General features: G+C 36.5%; 1 pseudogene; it reads left to right on the forward strand.

Moving 5' to 3' along the window:
- The first annotated feature begins 5724 nt into the window (after nt 1–5724).
- On the forward strand, nt 5725–6119 carry LOC105103137 (large ribosomal subunit protein eL30-like; annotated as a pseudogene).
- Nucleotides 6120–7174: the final 1055 nt, after the last annotated feature.

Below are 7174 nucleotides of genomic sequence, written 5' to 3' on the forward strand. Positions count from 1 at the left end.
TTTACAAATATTTCTTGAGACTCTTCTCTTAAGAGTTTATGGTCACTAAAGCTCTCTGAACCTCTGTAAAATACACTATACAAATCTTCAAAATGGTATCTTCAAAAGTGGTTACTAGCTTAAGCTAAATGAATGAATCTCTAATTAATGAACTTCAAGCACTAGAAGGGAATAGTGGAAAATATTTAAGGGTATAGGGCAGTGCTGTCAATAGAAATAAATACAAATCAAATATGTAATTTTAAATAAATTTTTTGCTAGTCACATTTTAAAACTAAAAATGAAAGGGATAAGATTAAATTGAATAATATATTTTAGCCCAATCTATCCAAAATATTATATGTAATTTATATAAAATATTATTAATGAGATATTTCCCATTCTTCACACTAAGTCTTTGCACATTATAATTTGGGTGCTATATTTAAATGAGAAATACAAAATATGCATTTAGATTTCATAAAATTTATAGTTTAAAAAGTAGTTGCACACATGCATATATATGGTGATTTATTATAAAGAATTGGTTCACATGATTTTGGAGACCCAAGAGAGCCAATGGAGCAGATAAAATCTGAAGGCAATCTGCTGGAGAATTCCCTCTTGCTGAAGAGGCTGGTCTTCTTCCATTCAGGTCTTCAACTGATTAGGTGAAGACTATCCACATTATAGAAGGCAATCTGCTTACTCAAAGGTCACTGATTATAATGTTAGGTTCAACACCCTCCAATCTGACACATAAAATTAAGCATCACAACCATAAAAGCTTCTTCAAATAAAATCTTTAATCAATATCATTGTTGTCATTAAGAGCTTACTGAGCCCTTGGCACTATCATAATTGCTCTAGTGGTTTTTAATCCTCACAATGACACTGTGGCACAAGTACTGTTATTATCATTCATTTTTTACAGATGAAGAAACTGAAGTATAGAGAGGTTATATAACTTGCCCAGGGTTACACAGCTAAGTGACAAGGATTTGAACCCACACAATTTGAGTTTGGGCTTCTCTATGCTATATTGCCTCTCACAGAAATAGATGTTCTAAAAATGGGCATTGAGGTACTTCCAGTAATAACCTACTGCTGATTGAGTCTGATCTCCTTGTTGAACAGACATTGTTATACATATGTTTCTCTAACCAAACTTTACTCCAGACAAGTAGCTAATAATTTATTTTCCCTATACTCAAACTCTAGGCTGGAAGAGAGGAAATCAGGAGAAAAGACATAAGTTGCAACCATGTCTAGATACTTGGGTTTTTTAAAACGATGGCTTATTTCTCTATTGGAAAAAAAACCCCAGAAATTGCTGGTTATCCCATACTGCAATATTTTAAAAATATTATGTAATTTTCATGCATATTTTATTTAGCCTTGCTACCACAGATAGGCAGGGGGCTCTTGCAGAGGGAAGATTATACCTTTGTTTTTTTCTGGGATTCTCCTATAAAACTTATCCAGAATTGTGGCTTTTTCAGAAATGAAAACTGAGTAAGTGTAGACATAAGGCAGGCCTTTGGGGAAAGGTAGCTTCTTTTCAGTTAATGCAAACTGCTAAGCCATTTCCAGAGCAAGTATGAGGAGGAAAATATGATATAGTAGCTAAATACATAGTCTGTGAAGCTAGACAGATTTGACCTTGAATCCTGCCTTCATCACATACTAGACAGTTCACCATTTCTGTGTCTCAGCCTCCTTATCTATTAAAGGAGACAAAGTATTCACCTCACAGAGCAGTAGTTAAAATTAAACATGGGAATGCACACACATTTTCAACACAGTGACTGGCACAAAGTGTTCAAAAACATAAGCAAATTAGGTAATATTATTTATCTAAGCAATTACACATGAATCTTCAAGTCTTTCAAATAAGTGTTAATATTATCACCATTTTACAGAAGAGAGAACTGAGGCATACAGGTAAAGTGATTTGCCTAAGGTCACACAACTAGTTAAGGTGAAGAACAGGGATTCAAACCCATAGTATCTGTCTCCCGAAACCATGTACTTGGCAATGAGACTATACTGCTCAGGTTGCAGGTGAACTTCTCTTTCTATAATTCTTCTCACAGGAAATAAGAAATAGCCTCTCTGAAAGTGGAGAAGTTTTGTTGCTTTTTAAAGGGACTCCAGACTTCAACAAATGGATGGAGGTTGTATGTAGGGGAACAGAGGTCTTCACAGGATCTCAAAAGTCTCTGGTGGCTACCTGCTCCCCTTTTCAGAAGGTCCTCTTCTTTTGCTGGCCAAAGCTCATGAACTTGCCTTAACTGTAACCAAACAGGACACTGCTGTCATCATTGGTGACCATCTGATATCTGTAATGGTGTTTGTAACTGCTTAATGTTATAAAGGTTTAAAGGTTTTTCCTCATGCTTTTGCTGACCAGGACTCGGCTGGAGAGGAAGGAGGCCTGGGTGGTCTGCCCAAACCCCTTGTGGTGCTGAGTGTGGGGATCATGTTCAGTGCCCTGCTCTTGCCCCCTAGTCCCCTCCTCTTGACCCTTTGTGGTTTCCTTGTGTCCTGTTGTTTGAGCTGCAGGCTTCAGCCTTCAGTAGGAGATTCCAGGCCTCAGCCTGCTTAAAAGGCTAAAAGCATTTATCAATCTGACTGTAAACTGCACAAGTTTTTCTCTAGAGCTCTTTTCCATGGAGCCCATTCCCATGCATCCTTTGTTGTAGGTTTAAGAATATTAATATAGTCCCAAAGCCAGAGGTGAACTTCATACCCAGCAGAGGGAAGGGGACCCTGCAGCTCCAAAAATAAGAACAACTTTGCAACAATTTGTTACCCTGTAATGTGATCTCTATGGAAACAAGCTCCACCCCTTGAACTCTTGAACTTTTATTATAAAACTGCCTACTTTCTCTCCCCAGCAGGCTCACAGTCTCTGAGACGTTAGCCCACTGAGACCTCTTTTGCCTGGCAAAGAAAGAAAGCTGCCTTTTCTACTTCATCCAAAACTCTGTCCTTGAGTCTCAATTTGGTGAGCAGGGTACGGAGGCTGTGTTTCGGCAACATGACTACTTTCCCTTCACCAGCAAGTAATTTATACATAGCACACACACAACTGCCACTATGTAAATGAAGCTTCCCCAGTCCTGACATGATGCACTAAAATAGTCTTTAAATGTTTTCAGAGACATCAGCTCACTGAAGCAGTCACTGTGTTACAGAAGTTACTTCACCTGATGGGTGATACAGCTTTCAAATTGGAAGACATAATTTTTCAATACTTCAGTTATGACCACATTCTTGCTTCAAAATTAATTTGACTTCTATATGGGATCCAATCTTGGCATGGGTATACTCATTTGAAAATTTAGCAATTAACCAAAACAATACTAAAATATCATCAGTGATTCATCAGTGCATAGGCAATTCAAAAGACATTGCTTTGTGAAGCAAAATGTCTCCATCCTTCATCAGCATGATTGCACTTAAGAAATATTGGTATATGTGCAGCAGTGGTTCAGAGCTGCTACTGGAGATGCATATCTCTATTTCTGGAGTGATCTAACTTTGTTAATAGATGGGTCAAACTATAGACATCTATAGAGTGCCTGAATGTAAAGGTCATTCCCTAACACAGGGATTAAGAGACCTTGATCTATAAAGCTCTAGTCACCTTGGGAGCCTTTGATGATATCTTATTAAAAAAAGATGGACACTGCAGGGCTTGCTTGCCATCTTCACCTCTGCTTTAACCAGGACAGCTCTTCATTTATTCTTTGATATATTGAGAACCCTCATAAGATTTCCTTTAAAATAAAAACTAATACTTTGATAAGACAAAATTTGGAAATGATCCTTGTGAATAGAAAAAGAAGTATATGTTGACTATTTTCAGTAAGATTTACTATCTTTGGGGGATGCAGGATACACAGAGTGCAAAGCAACATAGTGTAAGTTTCTAGGGAGGAAAGAATAGTTTTGAGCCCATGTAAGATTGTTGTACAATCAGACAAGGAAGCATAGTTGGTCCCAGGCATTTTATATCTATTATAAAAGTTTCATAAGGGTTAAATTACAGAGGTTGCAAATAGGCAGGACCTCGGACTGCATTTAGCTCTCAGACATACTTTGTTTGGCCTGCATTGAGTTTTAAAAATCAGGACATCCTACTAAAGATTCAGATTTCCAGTTTTCTCTTTAAAAGAGTAGGATATTTCAACACCCTGGCTCTACATGACAAAAAATCAAGCGTAACTAAGCAATAGCAGATCGATTTAAATCAAAGAAGTGTATATTCTCTAGCTCCCCATAGTTCTCACCATTCTTTATTGTTCTTTATTGACTGCTTTACTCATTGATGCTACCTGTCTGGCTTTATAACCCCTTATTTAAGAACTAGGAACCGAAAGAGAGAAAATCTTCCTACAACTGGTCACTCTGAGACCATCTACCTGGAAAAAGATATTAGATTGAGTTTGAATTGAGGAGCACATTAATAACATGTGGTAAGATCACCAAAAAAAAGTGGTAAATTCAATAATTTAGGTGAACAATACCAAGGAGGCAGTATGAGAAGAAACACTATATAAAGCTGATAAGATCATGGAAAAAATCCATTCATATGATATATATTCATTGATTACTTATTATGTTCCTCAAAGCAACAGGGAGACAAAAACATATAAGACAGGGTCTCTGCTCTCAAGATGCTCAGTCTAGGGGGGCAAAAAGACAAGAAAATGAACAATCAAAACATAATATAAAAAATGCACTACATAATCAAAATAAGCATAGAATGTTATGGGGGGCACTGAAACAGTGTATAAATCTAGGGGTTTAGGAAAAGTCATTATAATGAAAATTAAGAGTCACTAGATGAGGAATAGATGAAAGAGAAAGGATAATCCAAGTAAAGGAATGATATTTATGAAAATATAGAATTTGAAACATTATGACTTCCCAGTGAAATATGTTTTCTCCCTGTGACTGAAGCAAAGAGCATTTGTGGGAAACGGCTACAGATGAGGTTAGAAGATAAGGCATACATACATACCTACATATATACACACACATATTCATTCAACAGAAGCTTAAAGGTACCAATCTAGGCACTGGGAATACAACAGAGAACAAGGCAGACGAGGACTTTACCTTCATGAGGTTTACATTCTTAAAGAAAAGGTTGTAATAATGTAAATGATTAACTACATTAGTGTTATGATGAAAAGTTTCTTAAAGTACTATAATAGAATCTAACAAGGGAGCTGGCTTTAGATAAGATGATCTAGAATAACTGATGGATCATAAACTTATATGTCATAATTTTGTATTTTAAAAAAAGAGCTGTAGATTTTGTTCTAAGTGCCACAGACAGCGAAAGAAGAGTTTTAAGGGAGGGTGGAGCTGTAGTATTATCAAATGTGTATTTTAGAAGAATAACCATGGCAACAATGTAAAGGACAGACTGGATGAGGGAAACACTGGAAGTAAGTAGACTAGTTAAGAGACTTGCTGGCAGTGTGGATAAGAGAGGTGATGGCCTCAACTACACTATTTTTGGCAGAGATAAAGAGAAGAGAACAGATAAAGAGTTAAGGACTTGCTAAATGACTGCTGTGAATGAGGGAGAGGAACTTGCAGTAGTCCCAGGTTTCTAATGCTAGTACATCAATATCAAGACATGATTCAAAGCTATGGTCAAGTTGAAGTGAAGATCAGGGAAAGTCAATTTAATTCAGAAATCAGTCTTTCTTGTTCCCTGGCCATCTTGTCGGCTGCTCTTGGTTGGGACTCGTCCCACACCTAAGGCAGGAAGATGGTGGCTGCAAAGAAGATGAAAAAGTCTCTGGAGTCGATCAGCTCTAGACTCCAACTCGTTATGAAAAGTGGAAAGTATGTGCTGGGGTATGAGCAGACTCTGAAAATGATCAGACAAGGCAAAGCAAAACCGGTCATCCTTACCAACAACTGCCCAGCTTTAAGGAAATCTAAAATAGAGTATTATGCCATATTGGCCAAAACTGGTGTCCATTGCTACAGTGGCCATAATATTGAACTGGGTATAGTGTGTGGAAAATACTGGAGTATGCACACTGGCTTTCATTGATCCAGGTGGTTCTGATACCATTAGGAGCATGCCAGAACAAACTGGTGAAAAGTAAACTGTGCACAATTTTTCTTTAATAAAACCATTCAGAGCTTGTTTTAAAAGAGAAAGAAAGAAAGGAAGAAAGGAAGAAAGAAAGGAAGGAAGAAAGGAAGAAAGGAAGAAAGGAAGAAAGGAAAGAAAGGAAAGAAAGGAAAGAAAGGAAAGAAAGAAAGAAAGAAAGAAAGAAAGAAAGAAAGAAAGAAAGAAAGAAAGAAAGAAAGAAAGAAAGAGAGGAGAGTAGATCAAGTCACAGATTCCATCAGTTCAGCTGGTTATAGTGAAAACAGTCTTAATACCTAAGCAATATGAGTTCATTTTGAAGCTCTGCTGTATGCCATAGGCAGGTAAAAATGGCATCTGATATTAGAGAGACAAAGTTGTGACAAAAGACTCATGGAGAAGTCCACTCAAACTTATAAGAAATCTTTAAGGATGGGGGAATTTGGGCAACTAGAGACATAGAAGGTAGTGTGAATTAACAGCACAATGAGAAAGCAGTGCAGAGATGAAAATGACCAATGTATTTTGATGAGATAGTGGCTATAGCAGAATATTAATGTTAGTACAAATAGGAAGAGTGACCTATTACCAACATTATCTACAATTACTAAGAAGAAGAATATTAAAGTACTCTACTTTCAGAAATTTTGCAGAATTTTCTATGTACAAATGCTCTGCCTGCCAACATTTATTCAGCCTTTTCTTACTTATTTTGTTTGTCTCTCTCTATATATGGCATATAGGTTAATTTTCCTGTGAAAATAAAGCTAACTGAGACATGACTAACAGAATATTACCTAACAAAATCCAAATTCTGCCAAATAAAGTACAAGCTAGCTAATATAGGAAATCCCTTTATTATAAATTAATGAACTCATGAGAGAGTTAAGGTTTTAGTGGAGATGAACATTCCAAACAAAATAGGATAAAGTCATCCTATTGAAACTGTACTGGAGGGTTACTTTTTTCTTTCCATCTGCTTAGGCCTCACTAAAAAGTACCATGTGTAAAAAGAAATTGTATATTATAAAAACTACTTCTTTTTAAAAATAATTTTGTCATTCTACA

The sequence above is a fragment of the Camelus dromedarius genome, chromosome X, assembly GCF_036321535.1.
Source record: "Camelus dromedarius isolate mCamDro1 chromosome X, mCamDro1.pat, whole genome shotgun sequence".
Lineage (NCBI taxonomy): Eukaryota > Metazoa > Chordata > Mammalia > Artiodactyla > Camelidae > Camelus > Camelus dromedarius.